At 35.6% G+C, this 19,224-nt stretch overlaps 1 long non-coding RNA gene across 1 annotated transcript; it reads right to left on the bottom strand.

Moving 5' to 3' along the window:
- Positions 1-11,429: 11,429 nt before the first annotated feature.
- On the bottom strand, positions 11,430-18,701 carry LOC141519951 (uncharacterized). The gene is made up of 4 exons (XR_012477483.1): positions 18,363-18,701; positions 17,748-17,846; positions 11,713-11,870; positions 11,430-11,540 (listed from the first exon to the last, which is right to left on the bottom strand). It is a non-coding gene; the product is annotated as an uncharacterized LOC141519951 (long non-coding RNA).
- Positions 18,702-19,224: the final 523 nt, after the last annotated feature.

Below are 19,224 nucleotides of genomic sequence, written 5' to 3'. Positions count from 1 at the left end.
TACCTTGTGAAGTAGGCTTGTTCTTGAGCTCCCACAATTTGTAAACAAATCCTGTCTCACTGCTGTCAGAGAACAGGTACAAAAGCAGAGGCCTGTCAACACATCTCTAATAAAGGGGAATTTAGCCAGACATGGGATGGATAAGGATGGGATTTCAAGAGTAGAGGATAGTAGTTCTGAACCACTATCTGGTTCAGGTCAAGGGCTGCTACCACTTGGTCAAGAAATGACCAAAGGGATGAGTTCATGGAAACTAGGCAAATCTTGAGTGAATTGAAATAGAATTGAGTAAACCAGAACCAAGAGAACAGTTTATATAATTGTGCTGACTTTGTAAAGACAGGAAACTTTAAAAGACTTCCAGAGTTTGATTAATGCAAAGATCAACAAATGGTTCTAGAGGATCAATGAGAAAGCATGGTACTCACCCTCTGTCAGATGATAGACTTCGGGTACAAAATTCATTGAAAAAATGTAGATACTGTGATGCCAAAAAACCAAACAAACCCAAAAGTAGCAAAAGGAGCAATACTTAGCATCCTTACAGTGATGGTTATTTTAAACAGTAGATTATTTTAAAATGGACACATGAACTCAAAAGCACTATAATTCAGAAGCAAAGACCTTATACCCCTCACTAGTCTTTGTAAATACTTCATGTTTATTTAGCACTTAAATATTTATAGAGAGCTTTTATCTCAACAACTCTGTGAAGCTGCTAATGAAAGTATTACCATTTCCATTTTACAGATGAAGAATCTAAGGCTTAAAAATTTCAATGATAATAATAGCTAATATTTTTAGAGCTCTCTAAAGTTTGAAAAGGTGCTTCACATAGATTATCTCATTTGATACTCAGCACCATAACAAAATAGCTAATGAATGCATTATTATCCCCATCTTTATAGATGTGGAAACTGTAGTCTGTAGTTTTAGTTTCTTATTGATTTCACTTGGTCAAGTCAAAACATCATTAGTACAGTTCAGTGAGAAAGCATAAATCGGTGCTTTAAAATATGAACCCTGAGAGAGATACTTAGTAATATAGGGAACCCTTCAAGGAAGTTCAGACAATAATAACAAATGTGTCTAACATTCATATAGCACTTTAAAGTTTGAAAATGGATTCACATATATTATTTGCTATGAGCAGCAACTCTGTGAAGCAGATACTCTAGGTACTCTTATCCCTGTTTCTTCAAATTGGTAAATTGAGTCTAGGGGAGGTTAAGTAAATTGTCAAAGGACATGAACCTAGAAAGTGCCAGAGCCTACATTAGAATCCAGATATAGTAATACTGTATTGAAGCATAATTCAATAACTGATATTCACTAAATATCCAAGAAAATTGGAAGTGGGTAATGGATAATGAAATGCTCATGCACATAATGAAGCTGTCACAGTTGTGAGGAACAATTCCAATTAGCTAGACATATGTATGAGGTCCATTTTGGCTTAAAGCATAATATCTAATTTTAAATCATCTCTTTGGCTCTTAAAGCCCTTCATAACCTGGTACTTCTTTCTTTGCTTTCCATTCTTTTCTTCATCCCTTACTTCCCTCCATGATTGGCACCCTTATTGTTCCTTGAACACAATATTTTTACCAGCTGTCTCCCATGCCTGGAATTTTCCTCTCCCATCATCCCTATCTTCTGGTTTCTTTGACTCTTTTCAAGTCTCAGCTGCCTTCCTCAGCAAGCCTTTCCCACTCCCCCTGATGCTAATACGTTCCTTCTGAGATGAGCTCCTATGGATCCTTTGTATCTTGTGTTTACATAGTTGTTGCATCATCATCACCTTTAGAGCATGAGCTCTTTGAAAGCAAGGCTCAGCCCATTGCCTGGGTTAGGTTGGTGCTTAAGAAATGTTGTTGACTTGATAAATTCCTGATTTTCTTTGTTGTTTCTGTCATCTTTTGAAAAAAGGAAGAGATGACCAGGTTTAATGCATCCAGGTCTAATGAATAAATAGCAACTAGATGGTGAAAGGGAATCAAAAACCTTGTAAGGAAGCGACCATACCATATTACTTTCTGGGGAATAAAAAAGTTTCAAGAGAACTCTAAGCTTGGGGAAAGTATATTTCAAAGGTTTTAGAGAAAGTATCAGTAAGGTATTACATTCTTTTTTTCTTTTTTAGGGTTTTTGCAAGGCAAATGGGGTTAAGTGGCTTGCCCAAGGCCACACAGCTAGGTAATTATGAAGTGTCTGAGAACAGATTTGAACCCAGGTACTCCTGACTCCAAGGCCGGTGCTTTATCCACTACGCCACCTAGCCGCCGCGGTATTAAATTCTAAAAGTAAAATCAGTTCAATTAACTCAGAAGGAAAAAAAAATTCAAATGTCACAAGAACAAATGATTGAGAAAGAACAGGGGTAGGGATTTAAAGAATGATAAGCTCTACAAGGAATTAATGATTGCATTTTAAAAAATTATTGATATCTTTTATTTTTATATAATCTTCATTTCCATATTTGTCTTTCCTCTACCATACCCAGAAAACCACTTCCTGTAACAAAAAATATAAAAAATTAAAACAAAAACCTCCAATAAAATTCCCAAGAAAAATTAAATAAAATATTCACTGAGTCTGTATTTCTCTATATTCTTCATATTTGACATTTTACAGCATAGTAATATTGCATGACATTCATGAATCATTGTTTTGCCATTTCCTAAACAATGTACATCTACTTCATTTCTAAGTATCTATTGCAAAGTTTGGCTATAAATATTTTAGTATAAATGGAATCTTTATTTCTATATTTTACTTTCATGGAGCATATATCTTAACAGTGGGATCTCTATGCCAAAGAATGTGGGCATTAAACTTATTTCCCTAACATAATTCCAAATAGCCTTCCAGAACAGATGGACCACTTTGCAGTGTTAGTAAATTATAGACTCCAGTATATCTATCCTTCCACAAACTGCTCATCTTTGACTATTTCCCCCTTTTGAAATCTCTTCCAATTTGCTAGGTGTGAGGTTGAACATCAGGAACATTTAAATTTGAAACCATCTTTTAATCTGCGAACTATAGCTATGGGAGTTTGCAAGAGTAAGTCTATTCCTTTAATTCTTATTTGTGCTTCTATGTTACTCGAAGATAGTATTTTTTTGGTTTATTTGAAAAGCAATGGGATTAAGTGACTTGCCCAAGGCCACAACCGCTAGGTAATTATTGAGTGTCTGAGGTCATATTTGAATTCAGGTCTTTCTGACTCCTGGGCAGGTGCTCTATCCACTGTATTACCTAGCTACCTCAGACATGCTAAAACTTCGATGATCTAAGATTGGTGAAAATACTAAGAACAAGGGAAAGGGGCTTAATAAAATGATGTTGAGGCATAGGGAGGAACAAGGAAAGTATATAGCTACATTTTAAATTGGATAGGAGATAAAATACTCAGTTACTATTTAGATTTTTTTTTCTCCAATCATTGGTATTGGATGAATACATTAAAATGCTAGAAAAACTTGTAGACATGATTGTTCAATTTGGATTAATTGTGGAGAATAATTGAGATACCACTAGACTGGAGTTGGGAAAATATTCTAATTTTTAAAAAGGGAGAAAACTAAGAAAACTTCAGACTAAGACTGTGAGGTTAATTTTGATTCCTGACAAAATTCTACAATTCATCATTAAAGAGATTGCTTGTGATTATTTAAAAAGAGAAGTGGTCATCACTACAAACCATTATGAGTTCATTATTCCTTTTTTTGAGAGGGCAACTAAACTAGTCTATCAGGGAAATAAGGTAATTAAGGTGTGATGCATGCTGTCTTTTTGGACAAGATGGAGAGATTTGAACTAAAAGGGATGACAGAATGGTAGATTCTGGGTTGAATGACAAAACACTAAGAGTGGTGATTAATAGATTATAGAACCAGGGTTCTCCATTTCCCTGCAACAGGGATTGTTTTTCCCTAAAAGGCAACAATAGGGAATTCCTAAAGGAAAGTCCCCATAACTGACCCTGCTGACCTGGTGCATTTCAACATGGGGTTGCCTTCATTGAAGCTAAGTGCAACTATATCAATTTTTGTGTACCTTTACTGTTAGAGCAAAGCAAACCTCCTCTTATTAACTGTCCCATTGATTTAGTAGTATCTAATTTTGTACCAAATCACACCCAAACTAAGTAGTGTGTTGATGTTAGGACCTGACCCAAAGAAATGGATTGAATGTCAACTTGGAAGGAATCTCTCTTAGGGAGTGCCCAATTTAGCCAAATATCATTGACCTTATTTTCTTTAACATTTACACAAACAACTTGAATGCTGAGATAGATGACATGCTTATCAAATTTGAGCTGACAATGCTGAGAGGGATAGCTAATATGATGAATAACATAATTATGATCCAAAAATATTTTTTCTGGTTTGTAAGGATGAACTAAATCTAATAAAATGGAATTTAATAGGGTTAAAAAGCAAGTCCTGGGTTTTTACAATTGAATTTTAAAAATCAACTCTACATTTACAGGATAGGATAGAAGCAGAATAGTTCATGTGAAAGAAACTGGTAATACTAGTGAATTGAAAGGTCAGTTTGAGTTAGTAATGACAAATAGCAAGCAAAGAACAGTAATAGAATTTGAAACCTTGCTGATAGAAGCAAATAATTATAACATAGTCTAGACTGAACACTCAGGTTGATGACATTTCTGGATGCTACATTTAAGCAGAAATATAATGGAGAATGACTGGGGGGAGGTTGACCAGGATGATGTGGAGCTTAATTAAGTCTGATGAATATTGGTATAAAATATCTTAGATATTGTTTATCCTAAGAGGAGAAGACTCAGGGGAGGACTTAGATCAGTTTGTAGCTCCATTACTATCCCAGTTTACCCATATAACATCAACCATTTTTCATTTTCCTTTTTTGTCATATTAACCAATTTGAAATGAGTAAGGTGGTACCTCATGGTTGTTTTAATTTACATTTCTCTATTCAGTAGTACTTAGAGCATTTTTAATAGGTCTTTACATAATTTGGTTTCCTTATCTGAAAACTGCCTGTTCATATACTTTGACCATTCATCAATTGGTGAATGACTTGTAATAAATTTCACTTAATTCTCTCTATCTATTTGTGAAATTTGAAGCCTTTGTTGGAGATATTGTTGCAACTCTCCCTACACTCTGTCCAGTTTTCTGCTTTCCTTTTAGTTTGGTTGCATTGGTTTTGTTTGTGTAAAAATTATTTTTTTTATAATCAAAATTATCTATTTTACTTTTTTGTAAGGCTCATATTTTCTTTGGCCATAATTATTCTTTATCCATAGAAATGACAAATAAATTTGTAAATCATATACCCATTTTGACTGTATTTTGTTGTGCAATGTGAAATGTCAGTCTGTACCTAATTTCTGCCATACTGTTTTTCAGTTTTCCTATTAGTTTTCATCAAATAATGAGTTTTTGTTTCAAAAATATGGATCTTTGGGTTTATGATATACTAGATTATTATGGTCATTTTCCTTAATCTAATCTATCTAATCCAATCCAATCTAACAATCTAATCTAATCTAATCTAATCTAATCTAATCTAATCCAATCTAATCTAATCTAATCTAATCTAATTTAATCTACCACTTTATTTCTTAGCCAATACCAGCTAGTTTTGGTAAATACCATGTTATCATACAGTTTGAAATCTGGTAGAGTAGCCCAGCATTTTTAAAAAGGTTATAAATAATGTTGTATGTACTCTGTTTAAGAACAAACATCTGAGAGATTTTTAAGCCAAATGAGTAAAGGAAACAAACAAAAAACTGGAAAATTAACTTGTTAGAACAAAGCTTTTCTCAAAGAGGAAAAAATGAGTATGTTACTATTATTGGAAATTCTTTTAAAAAATTCTTTTATTTTTAATTTATGTAATAAAATAAGCATTTCCATAACAGAATAAAAAAAGATTACACATAAAATTGCAACTCTATTATGTACAATTTGCTATTCTTTTTAACATATAATAAAGTTGTCATATAACTTTCCCCCCTTTTTTTCTTCTCCCCTCCCTTCCAGTAATCCTTGGAAATAGTACCTCCAAGAAAAATGATTCCCTATTTTGACATATTCATAAATACAGCCAAGTCTGGAATCTTTGGCTGTTGTATTATTTAGTGAACAGATTTTGAGGGCCCTTTCTTTTCCACATTTCTTTCCTCTAACTATTTCTGACTGGAGGAAGATATGCCATAAAAGCCTGGTAAGTATATCACCATAGAAATATATGATTGGAAAAGAGGAATAAGCTGATGGATAGCATGTATATTCCACTACACCAGTTTCTTCATCTTTAAAGTAGAAATTATAATACTTCTACTCTGGATCTCATAGAAGTTAATATGATCTTTAAAGAGCAATAGAAATTTGAATCATTTTTAGTGACAGATCATTGACTCTGAAGTAAAAATGTCACTTGTAATGCACAGAAAAAAAAACTAACTTGCCAAACATCGAACATAAATTATACTTTTCATGATTCTTGGTCTTATTTTCTTGCATTTCTATAATAAAATCATAATTATTTCTGGCACTACTTGGTTCAGTTTGTTTAAAATTCTTTGAGTTCAGCTTTTTAATGCAGGAACTAGCATCTTTTGAATGGGGCTTCAAAATTACATGTTGTAATCCTTCTAATTTTTTCATTAAAAAAATCTATTGCTGTTCTATTCCTTCAGAAAGGCAGCTTGCTATAGTAAGGGTGCTCATGGCATTTTAAAGTGTTATCACTTCCATCAAAAGCATTTTAATAGTCTTTAAGACACTGGAGCTCAAATATTAATTGTCTGCGCATGATCTTTATAAATATTTACTAGAATTTCATTTGATTGTACTCTGAGAATGGTAGAAAAATACTTTTTTGCCTTATGTTTCTTTTTTTAGTTGCATTTAATTTATTTTTTTTATTAAAGATTTTATTTATTTTGAGTTTTACAAGTTTTCCCCTAATCTTACTTCCCCCCCCCTCCACCCCTACAGAAGGCAGTTTGTCAGTCTTTACATTGTTTCCATGGTATACATTAATCCAAATTGAATGTGATGAGAGAGAAATGATATCCTTAAGGAAGAAACATAAAGTACAAGAGATAGCAAGATCAGACAATAAGATATCAGGGTTTTTTGTTTCTAAATTTAAGGGAATAGTCCTTGGTCTTTGTTCAAACTCCGCAGTTCTTTCTCTGGATACAGATGGTATTCTCCATTGCAGATAGCCCCAAATTGTTCCCCCTTGTTGCACTGATGGAATGAGCAAATCCATCAAGGTCAATCATTGTCCCCATGTTGCTGTTAGGGTGTACAGTGTTTTTCTGGTCCTGCTCATCTCACTCAGTATCAGTTCATGAAAATCCCTCCAGGCTTCCCTGAATTTCCATCCCTCTTTGTTTCTAATAGAACAATAGTGTTCCATGACAAACATATACCACAGTTTGCTAAGCTGTTCCCCAACTAAAGGACATTTACTTGATTTCCAATTCTTTGCCACCACAAACAGGGCTGCTATGAATATTTTTGTACAAGTGATGTTTTTACCCTTTTTCATAATCTCTTCAGGGTATAGACTGAGGAGTGGTATGCTGGATCAAAGGGTATGCATATTTTTTTTACACATAATGTTTTTTATACATTAATAAAATATTCTTGTTTAAGAATAAACAGAATATCCCCTCCCCCCAAAAAACATAGACTCGCTTGAGCGATAAAGTAAAGGGGAGAGAAAAAGATTAAAAATAAAAAAATAATAGTAATAATTGTAGGTATGGCCAGGTGGCGCAATGGACAGAGCACCAGCCCTGGTGCAATCACCCAGCCGTGTGACATGCAATCCACCCCATCCCCACTGCCCTGCAAAAACCAAAAAAAAAAAAAAAAAGGAAAAAAAGACCCCAAATAAAATGAAATAGTAATAATACTAAGGGTGGCTGGGTGGTGGACAGAGTATTGGCCCTTGAGCCAGGAGCACTGGGGTCCAAATCCAGCCTCAGACACCCAATGATCACCCTGCTATATGTCCCCAGGCAGGCCACCCAGCCCCATTTTCCCTGCATCCCCCAAAATAATAATCATAAAAAATGTGTTTCAGTCTGTGTTCCAACACCACCAACTTTGTCCATCGCAAAAGTTACTTCCATATTTTTCCACCATTCCCATTGCTGATCACAACTCCCTCCTTTGGTATTTCTCCACGGCCATGTACTATATTTTCTCTCTCCTTTCACTATGACTCTGCTGTAGGGTAGCTGAGTGGCACAGCAGACAGATCCCTGGTCCTGGTCCAAGTGACCCCCCTACCACCCCTTAGGCCCAGCATCCACCTGGCCCTATGGTCCCGGACAGGCCTTCCAATTCCAGCCCCTTGGAAGAAGTAAAAAAGAAAGTGTGTTATATCTGACCACTCTCCCCCCATGGTCCGTCCTCTCCTCCATCACTCACATCCACCCCTTCCCCCTGTCCCCCCCTTTTCTTCTTACTCCAGATGCCTTTACCCCATTGCGTATATATGCTGTTTCCTCTCCTAGCCACCTCTGATGATAGTGAAGGTTCCCTCTTTCCCCCTTGTCTTCTCCCCTTCCATATCATTGCAATGGCTCATTGTAATAAAGAAAAATCTTATTATATGAGATATCTTGGCCTATTCCCCCTCTCCTTTTTCTTTCTCCCATTACATTTCCCTTTTTTTCTATTGACTCCATTTTTACACTATATTTTATCTTCAAATTCAGCTTTCCTCCTGTGCTTCAACTATAAAAGCTCCCTCTACCTGCTCTATTAAATTAAAATGTTCATATGAGTATTATCAGTGTCATTTTTCTATGCAGGAATACATGCAGTTCATCATCATTAAGTCCCTCATGTTTTCCCCTTCTCCTCCAATCTCTATGCTTCACCTGAGTTCTGTATCTGAAGATCAAACCTTCTGTTCAGCTCTGGCCATTCCAACAGGAACATTTGAAATTCCCTTGGTTCATTGAAAGTCCATCTTTTTCCCCAGAAGAGGACATTCAGCCTTGATGGATAGTTGATTCTTGGTTGCATTCCAAACTCTTTTGCCTTCTGGTATATTATATTCCAAGCCCTATGAGCTTTTAATGTAATTGCTGCTAAGTCCTGTGTAATCCTGACTGCAGCTCCATGATATTTGAACTGTGTCCTTCTGGCTGCTTGTAATATTTTCTCTTTGACTTGGGAGTTCTGGAATTTGGCTATAATATTCCTAGGGGTTGGTTTGTTGGGATCTCTTTCTTGGGGGGATCGGTGGATTCTCTCCATTTCTATTTTGCCCTCTGCTTCTAGGATATCAGGGCAATTTTCCTGTAGTAATTCTTTGAAAATGATGTCAAGGCTCTTTTCCTGATCATGACTTTCAGGTATTCCAATAATTTTTAAATTATCTTTCCTAAGTCTGTTTTCCATATCAGTTTTTTCAATGAGATGTTTCACATTTTCTTCTACTTTTTCATTTTTTTGGTTTTGAAGTAATGAGTCCTGATTTCTTGTAAATTCATCAACCTCCCTGAGTTCGATTTTTTTTGTCTGAAGGATTTGTTCTCCTCAGAGTTTTCTTATCTCTTTTTCCATCTGGCCAATTTTGCTTTTTAAAGCATTCTTCTACTCAATAACTTTTTGAAGTGTTTTATCCATTTGACCTAAGCTGGTTTTTAGCATGCAATTTTCTTCAGCATTTTTTTTTATTTCCTTGACTAGGCTGCTGACTTCGTTTTCATGTTTTTCCCGCATCTCTCTCATTTCTTTTTCCAGTTTTTCTTCTAAATCCCTCATTTGATTTTCAAAGTCTTTTTTGAGCTCTGTCATAGCCTGATCCCAATTTTTGTTTTTCCTCATAGTCTTTAGATGCAGGAGCTTGTGTTTCCTCATCATCAGAATGAGTATATTGATCCTTCTTGGGATCATAGATAATGTATTTCTCAATGGTGTTCCTCTTTTTTCTCTGCTTGCTCATTTTCCCAGCCTAAGCCTATTTTTGGGGTGCTTCCTGAGCTTTTGGGACACTCCCACAAGGGTCTCAGTGTCCTGGTCTGTGAATGACCATATGTGCCCCCCTCTGCCATGGGGCTGAGAGTGGGGAGGCTCTGCTGTTCTATGGAGGGGCCTAGACTTCGATCAGGATCTGAATGTGTTCAGAGCCCCAGAGTCCTGTTCCAGGGGCAAAGGACAGAGCTGGGCACTCTTCTCTCTCTTCACTCCCCTCTGTCAGATCAATGGGCTCATGCCCTGGGGACTCCTGTTTACTGGCTCTGCCTGCTTCTGTTTCCTGGATCTGGAATGCAGTTGCCAAGATGCTTGCTGTGTGCCCTGAGGGCTGGGCTTCACTTGCTCGCTCTGGCAGAGGTCCCCCTGCTGTTCCCCCACTTTGTGCCCGGTGATCCCCGGGGTGTAGCTCAGGAAACTCCCCCACTGTTGTGAGCTGTGGCTCCCAGCTGAAGTTCTTTCGCTTTGGTGGGCCAGCCCTCTGGCAGGCCAGCCCTCCAACCCCGGGGAGCAGAGCCTTTCTGCTCTTTTCCAGGTTACCTTGAGTAGGAGAACTGCCTCAAAGGGTCCCTCTCTGGGTTCTGTCTCTCGAAAATTTAGTTAAAGTCCTTAGTTTCAAAGATTTATGAGAGAGCGCCTAAGACACAATCCGCTCTTGTTGCCTTCTTCGCTCCACCCACCTTATATGTTTCTTGAAAAAAATTTGTTTAGCCTGTTAGGGATGAAGTAACAAGAATAATGGTCATCCTCTGCTACAAATTTACCATCTTGAGCTGGCCATAGATGGCACAGAGATAAGAAATGTTTGCAGAATCAATATTTTTCATGATTAGGTTAAATATAAGCTTCAGTTTTTCTTTGCAAGGGAAAGGTGTGGATCTGTGATTTTTATCAGTTTGGGAACTCTCAGTATGAGAATCTCCCCAGAAGAGAACAAACATTTATAGAGGGAATTGTTGTGTACCAGCCACTGTCCTTAAATGCTTCTTTACAAATATTATCTCATTTAATTTTCACATCAATCCTATGCTGTTATTATTTCCATTTTTCATTTGAGGAAACTGAGGCAAATGGAGGTTAAGTGACCTATCCAGGGTTACCCAACTTGTGTCTGATCCAGTCTTCCTCATTCAGACCTAGGGCTCCATCCACTGAACCACTTAGTGACAGTCTTAGAGAACTGCTTCAGATACTATGAGGTTAAGTGATTTCTGTCTGATTGGAAAGCTAATCTATATCAGTGGCAGGACTTGAACCCAAAATCTTCTTGACTCTTTGCCTGGCTTTGGACACTCTTGTTATGGATAGGGTGAAGAAATTCCCTCTACTGGGAAATTCCCTCTGACAATGGTAAAAAAGATACATTTTGCCTTTTATATTTCTTGAAAAAAATTCTTTTGCCTTTTAGGTATGAAGTAACAAGAATAGTGGTCATCTCTGCTACAAATTTACCATCTTATCCTTTCCTTTTTTCCTCTTTTTCCTCTTCTTTCCTTCTTCCTTCTTTCTTCATCCTCTTTTCTTTTTCTTAAAGTAGAAAAGAAAGTAGGAATTTGAATTATTTTTAGTGACAGATCATTGACTCTGAAATAAAAATGTCCATTGTAATACACAGAAAAAAATAATCTTGCTAAACATTGAACGTAAATTATACTTTTCATGATTTCTGGTCTTCCTCTTATTTTTTTGTTTTACTTACTTATACTCTACTGATGCAGTCAGCACCTTCTCTGCCCTGCCACTTCCAATCTTAGAGAGTTTCCTAGATCCCCGAGGTTATATGACTTGTCTGCTAAACCAATATGTGGTCAAGGTGAGGTTTGAACCTGATCCTCCTGATTCCAAGGCCAGCAATTCCTTTAAAAAAGTTTATAAAAAATGATATTTTCTTTTCATTTGAAAAACAAAATATGGCTTTTCTCTCCCCATCCCCCCATTTTCATTGTTTTGGTGACTGTGATATTTAGGTGAGTCAGCACAAATAGAAGATTTTTAGAATGCTTTAACATACATTGATTTTATTTAGGCTCTAGTATCCAGTGGTTCAGAAAACCACTTCTGAGATGTTGCTTGGGTTGTGCAATTTGCCTTGACTACCATTTTCACAAATTATTGTCCCATTTGGGTTTGAACATTACCTTTTCCCTTCAATATTTATTTTGTTTGTTTTTGTTTGTTTTATTTAGGTTTTTGCTAGGCAGTGGGGTTAAGTGGCTTGCCCAAGGCCATACAGCTAAGTAATTATTAAGTGTCTGAGGTCGGATTTGAACTCAGGTTCTCCTGATTCCAGGGCCGGTGCGCTATCCACTACGCCACCTAGCCATCCCCCCTTCAATATTTCTTGCGTGCATAGGGCTAGAAGTGAAACACACAAAAGTCTAGAACATATGAGATGGCAAGGATTATAGATACCATATTGTTTTGCTCCCTAATTTTATAGATAAGGTAACTGGGACTCTAGGAAAGCAATGTTTCATCTCCCTGAATTTAAATCTGGCCTGATCTTGGGCAAGTCACTTAACTCTGTTTGCATCAGTTTCCTTATCTTTAATGAGCTAGAAAATGAAATACAAACCTCTCTAGTATCTTTGGTAAGAAAACCCCCAATGGTGATCAAGAGTTGGGAATTACTGAAACAATTAAACAACATCCTGGGACTCAGGAGAAGTCACCATAATAATAAACATTGGTGATCAAAGTGTACTTATAGTAATATTCCACCCATCCTCTCCTTCCTGTTAGCCCATCAGATTTGCTCAATTCTAGAGGGTTCTAGAATTTCTGATCCCAATAAATTTCAAATTCACTTTATCTTTAGGCATGCATTCCTGAAGTATATGTCATTTTTTTAAGGATTCGTGATTTCATTGATGGTATTACTTCCCTTATTGTTACTCAGAGTTGTAAATGTATTTGGGACAAATAGCAGAGGTCAGAAGGGTTTACCTGGAGAACATCTTCCAGAACTGGCTGTTTCTGTTACTATGGGTATGGGGCAGGCAAGAGGACAAGAGTCCCCTGGGATGTTGTTATTAGCCCCACTTTTAAATTTCCTATCCTGGGGCAAAACTACAGTCACCTCACTCTAGTTCCAACTCTACCAATGCAGATTCCAACCTTTCCATGCCTTGATTCATAGCTTTAGATAGTTGCTGTGGCTTATTAAAAAATAATTTTATGGTGTGCCAATATTTTGGTGAGGAGACTCTCTAAAACCTTAACAAGGCTGGTTCTTGGTTGACATTCAGTCTTTCACTGGATCCATACTCAAAGTCTCTCTCTAGCCCGATGGGATTTGTTAAAGCTTGTGTTTATTGCATTACTTCCCACCTTGTTGAAGGTATTAGAGGAGACTGTTAGTAGACCATTCCTATAGAAAAAACAAAACTATTAATTTTGTCCAATCAAAACAGTTTCCCTAGTAAAATAACTAAACAATTATCAGTAAAGATCTCTAATTTTCACAGGCTGGTTTTTTTCTTTAAGGCTCAGATTGGTCTCTCTCCTTTCAGATGCTTATTTTTGTTAGGAAAGGATAGGTTTTAATGAACATTCAATGACAAACTGAAAAATCCATATTTTTTAAAAAAATAAAACAAACATATCTGTGAATGCAGTTTGTTTAATTAGGAACAATTCCTAATTTATATATATTCATCTTCAGTTTTCTCTGGATGCATTGTAGTTCTTAAAAACTTTATATTGATTTTAATATTTTTTTTCAGTATTGAAAATTAGTATGTCATAGATCAAGAAATTTATTAGTCTTTGGTACCACAGGAAAAAAGTCTTTATGGCCTCTTGAAGTCCACAAGAACTTTGCCATTAATATAACCTGTCATATTAAGAGCTTGTGAGAACTCAAATTGTAATTAAACATTGTAAACTGCCACTGAAGGTTTAAATTAGGAAGGACGTTTAAAATTAAAATAAAGAATTTTGTAGTGGTATACTTTCAGCTGGATATGGATAGATAATTGACAGGTTTTTTTATTTACTGTGATTCTAAAAATATATTTTTCAGTCATCATTTAAGATCTTATCATCATTTTCCTGAGTTTCCTTTCCCTCTGAAATAGTTTCCTTTGTGAAACTCTCTCCCTCTTGACTTCTTTGTTGTCCCATTAGTTGGATTATTCTACTTTTCTGTTCTTTCTTTGTTTCTTTGATTGGTTCCACTTTATAAGTCAAATTTCAATCTTCAGTCATCATACATTTCTTCCTTTGTAATTCATCTACTAATACAATTTTGACTTTCACCTCTAGAGGTATGATGTTCAAATCTTTATAATAAATAAATCTTTTTTTTGACATCTCTTCAGTGCTCTAGTCTTGTGTCTCTGTCTATTCTCTGTTTCAATTAAAATGGATTTTTTTTACAGTATAAAAATAATGTCCTGATATAAGTATCCCTCCCCTTTGGAATGTATTTTATTAACAACAAAAAAGGAAATTAGGCAAAAATGACCAATAAAATAACAAAGTTTGACTGGTGTACACCCTACTGGATATTTTCACTTGATATGGTGCTGTCACACCCAACCAAATATATTTAAAACTGAACCCATCATCTTATTCCTTCAAACTATGCCTCACTTGATTTTCTAATTTTTTACCTTATTTTTACCTTATTTCCTTATTTTCCTGCTTACTTATTTTTCAGTTCTCTTAGTTATTCAACAAACTCCAGGGCTTCCTGTTACTTCCAGAATCAAACAAAAAATCCTGTTTATTCTTTAAATGCCTTGATAGCCTGGCCCCTTATTACCTTTTTAATCTTCTTATACATATACACATTCTGTGGATCAATTTAGTGGCACTGTCTCTGAAAATTTTAGTGGCACTCTCCTGTCTCTGAAAATTTTTACTGACTTACTTCCAATCCAAGACCCAGTCTTTCCTCATCTCTTCCTCCTGGATTTCCTGGCTTCTTCCAGGATTCACCTAAAGCCCCCTCTTCAAGAAGCTTTCCTCTTCCACAATCATAATGCCTTCTGGGACTACCTTGAATTCATCTTTGTATATCATTGTTTGCATGTTGTCTCTCCTGTTAGACCATGAGCTCACTGAAAGCAGGACCTGTTTCTCCCCTTTGTATTCTCTCAACATAGAATCTGGAACTGGATAAATATTATTAGATGACTGACTTTTTGTCATATGTATTTCCATAGCTTCAGTCAACCTGTCCTGCCCATTATTCTTAGAACACATTCTTTGTTTTTCCACCTTTTTTTTTCACATTTAATTATATTAGTTTTAATTTATGGGATAAAACAAGTTTTTCCATAACAGAATATAATAAAAAAGATGATTGCAAATGAGCTGCTAATCTATTGTGTACAACTTACTGTGCCTTTTAAATTTAATAAAATTATGATGATAATTTTTTCTCCCCTCCATCCTAGAGATGACTATCTTTAAATGCATATGCATATACATATGAATATAAATATATTTATATATAAATATAAATTTATTCCATACATAATTCTATTTATTATTTCTTTCTCTATATGTAGATAGCATCTTTTTTTGTATCTTGAAACAATAATTTTAATAAAGTAGTAGGTTACAAAGTAAATCCACATAAATCATCAGCATTCCCATATATCTAACACAAACAAAACTCTGTAAGAAGAAATAGTAAAAGATACCCCATTTAAAATCATTCTAGACAGTATAAAATGCTTGGGAGCCCATCTTTGGTTTTACTCATGAGAATCATTCCTGTCTCCCTAGACACCTCTGTCCCCACCTGCCTTCTCTTTTCTTTGGATCTCTGTCTCTTCCTCTGTCTCTTTTTCTCTGTCTCTGTCTCTGCCTGTGGCTCAAAACTACTTGTACTGTCCTTCAAGTCCCGGCTAAAATAGTACTTCCCTCTATGTATCACCCCAAACCACAATAAGCTCACCCTTCTTAATTCCTGTAGAATTTGCTGTCTTTCTTGTGATGGAAAATGCCATTCACATCCAGAGGGAAAAAAATAAGAAGACCAAAACATACTATTTTCACTTTTTAAAACTTGTTTTATGTTTTTTTCTCATATTTTTCCCTCTTTAGTTCTTGTTCTTCTTTCACAACATGACCAATTGATTGTTCAGTTAATAATCTCTATCAGATTACTAGCTGTCATGGCAGAAGGTGGAGGGAAGGGAGGGAGGCAGAAAAATGTAGAACTGGAAAGATTCCAAAAGGAAAAATGTTAAAAGCTATCTTTGCATGTAATTTAAACAGTAAAATAAAATAACATTCAAAAAAGAATTCTTTGCTACTCATTTGACACATCATTCAATGCTTTGTATTGTTAATTATCTGTTCTTATTGGTAGAGTTTCTGATTTCTGAGGTGTAAATGCTCACACTGAAAATTTAATAATTGATTCTTGTTAAGTGCTATCTCTAGCACATCCCTGTTAGTTTGCCAATACACACAGGTAAATAAAGTACCTGTAAGTAGTTTCAATTGGGAGAGAGTGCTACTCATTGTGGGAAATCAGGAAAGGCTTTTTATAGGAGAGAATCCCTGAGATGGGTCTTGAGTTCCTAAGAGTTCTGTGAAACAGGTAAAGCAGAGAGTGTATTTCAGAAAAGGAACCACTTATATAGAAACAGAGATGAGAGATAGAATATCATTTATCGTTAATAGCCAGTTGACAAGTTTGATTCGACTAGAGAAGGGAAAGAATACAAAATAAAGCAAGAAAGATAGATGGGGACCAGATAGTAGAGGACTCTGAATTTTAGATTGAAATTAGTATTTTATTGTGGAAGCAATAGGGAGCCACTAAATATTTTTTTTTCTGAAAGTATCTGTATCTAATGCATGTTATCCATGACTGTGTGTGTTATATAAGATGTTGTAGGTGTGTCATTTTGATAGCTGTGGGGTGGGTCTGTTGAGAAACAGGAAATACTGGAGATGGGGATCTCAGTGAGGTGATTGCAATATTCCTAGTAAAGGTCAAAAGAGTCTGAAGTAGGATAAAATCTGTATCATAAGACAAAAAAGGATTAATGTGAAATATGTATATGGAGAAGCAATAAGACTTGTCGAGTGATTTGATATAGGTGTTGAAATAGGAAAGAGCTGCTGTAGGAAAGAGTTAAAGATGACTCCAAGATTGTAGTTAATAAGATGAACAATAAAATATAAATTAGGGCACCCAAATATGAAGTTATTCAAGTTTTGCTCTCCTGTGCAAGGATCTTGGTACATTTTACAATAACTTGTCTCCTAAAATTGACAAGCCATAATCAGTTAGACTGAAGGGGAGGCTTAGGTGGAAGGAAAGACTGAACACTGGTTGTCTCAGAGGAATCTGGGAAAATAGTCCTTGTCAAATGCCACATGAGCCCAGTTCTGGGGGAGAGAGCTTTGAGGTGGGTCACTAGATTCATAAGCCAACAGAGCAAGCAAAATTACTGGATGATAAACTTTGTTTTGTTTCCTAGGCTAATAGTTCCTTTTACATGGATGCTGACCCTGTACCCTTTGGGACTCAAAAGGGACAACTGACAGGGTAAATAGAGCACTTTTCTCACATTTTAATGACTTTTATTTTATTTAAAAATTATTTATAGCTGTCATTTATATATCAACTTAATTTCTGTTTGGTGACACACTGACTGGTGAGTCCCCTTTGTAACAAAAAATAAAAACATAGATAAGATTTAAAAAATTTCAGCAAAACACCAATATATATGAGTATTATACACCCATTATTTTCCTACTTACCAAAGATGGGAGAAGAGTGAGGAGGCACATTTTCTCATCTCTTCTTTGGGGCCAGGCTTTGCCATTATCATGTAGTTTTTAATTTATTCATTTTGTTTGCTTGTATGATGGATTTAAAATAATATATTGTTTATTTATATTATTTATCAGTAAGGCCTTGCCTTAATTGTTCCTTTGAAACAGAGACAATTAGGTAAAACAAACCAACTGATTCAACAACAATCTGACATTATGTACATGAATTCCACATTCTTATCCACCACTTTATTCTTGGAAGGAAAGAAATATATTTCACCATCAATAGTGTTCTGGAATCAAGGATGATCATTACATTAAACTGAATTTTGATGTCTTTTAATATTATTTCTTTTACATGATTGTGGTCACTGTGAATATTGTTTTTCTCATGAGAAATTCAAGAAATTATTTAATATTTGACTTAGCCAATGCAAAAATTCAAATTGTCCATTTTAGGTAGTAATGGACTGACTCAGAAAATGGTGTGGGGGGGGAAACAGTCGAAACATTAACATCTTAATATAATAATAGGTTCCAACCATAACACATCTTCATTAAGTAGATTATAGATAAAAGGGGACATTAAAAATAACTTACAGCTTCAGTCCAAAGGTCAACAAATGCTTTCTCAGTGCTCCCCAAAGCAATGGGAACTGATTAATAGACTTCATTACTTGGTGTAATGGGAGGAGAGGATGGTCTTTAGCATCTGCCCTGGATGGTATTAAGGGGCAGCAAACCTGAATGTAGTACTTTGTTGCTTATACTAATGAGACTTCCCAAGTTTTAAAGCACTTAACTCACATAGCAACTCCTATGCCTCTCAGTAAAAGAGGCAAGGGAAGCAAGCCCCATTGTCAGCCTTGGTGACTCCTTACCACTGGTTTAACAGTTTTGGAAGAAGTCATTATCTGAGCAGCAGTAGCTTTGCCATGTTCCATCTCTTATCCCCGTAATGAGAGAAATAAATGAAAAATTAATGGCTTTATAATAACATTTCATTTTTAAACCATTTGATCATAGAGTGGCAATATGCCCAGGAGGCCAGCAGTATTATTCCTGTAAGAATTACCCTTTCATCAAACCTTTACCTTATATTTTCTTTGTGATTTATTTTCAAGAGCTCTAGCCACTAAGTAAACCTGTATCTGGGGTTCTTTTCTAACTTCCAAGGAGTGACATGTGCCTTCTAAATATTATCTATGTACAAGGTCTTTATGGATGATTAATGTTAGCTTTCAATAGAGACTTATAAACATCCACTCTTGAACAACTTTGAGCAGCTACCTGTAACTCATAATCATGGAATACTCCAAGGTTTGTGGACCAACTTCTTTATCATATTCCAGTGAATTTGTGAGAATAACCATTCCCATTTTACAGATGAGGAAATAAAAGGATCATATAAGATCATGAATTTAGAGTTCAAAGGAATATTAGAGGCCACTGATTATGAAAA

Source organism: Macrotis lagotis, chromosome 4, assembly GCF_037893015.1.
Source record: "Macrotis lagotis isolate mMagLag1 chromosome 4, bilby.v1.9.chrom.fasta, whole genome shotgun sequence".
NCBI classification, from domain to species: Eukaryota; Metazoa; Chordata; class Mammalia; order Peramelemorphia; family Peramelidae; genus Macrotis; species Macrotis lagotis.
The sequence above is the reverse complement of the archived record's forward strand: the minus strand, read 5'-3'. Positions and strand labels throughout refer to the sequence as shown.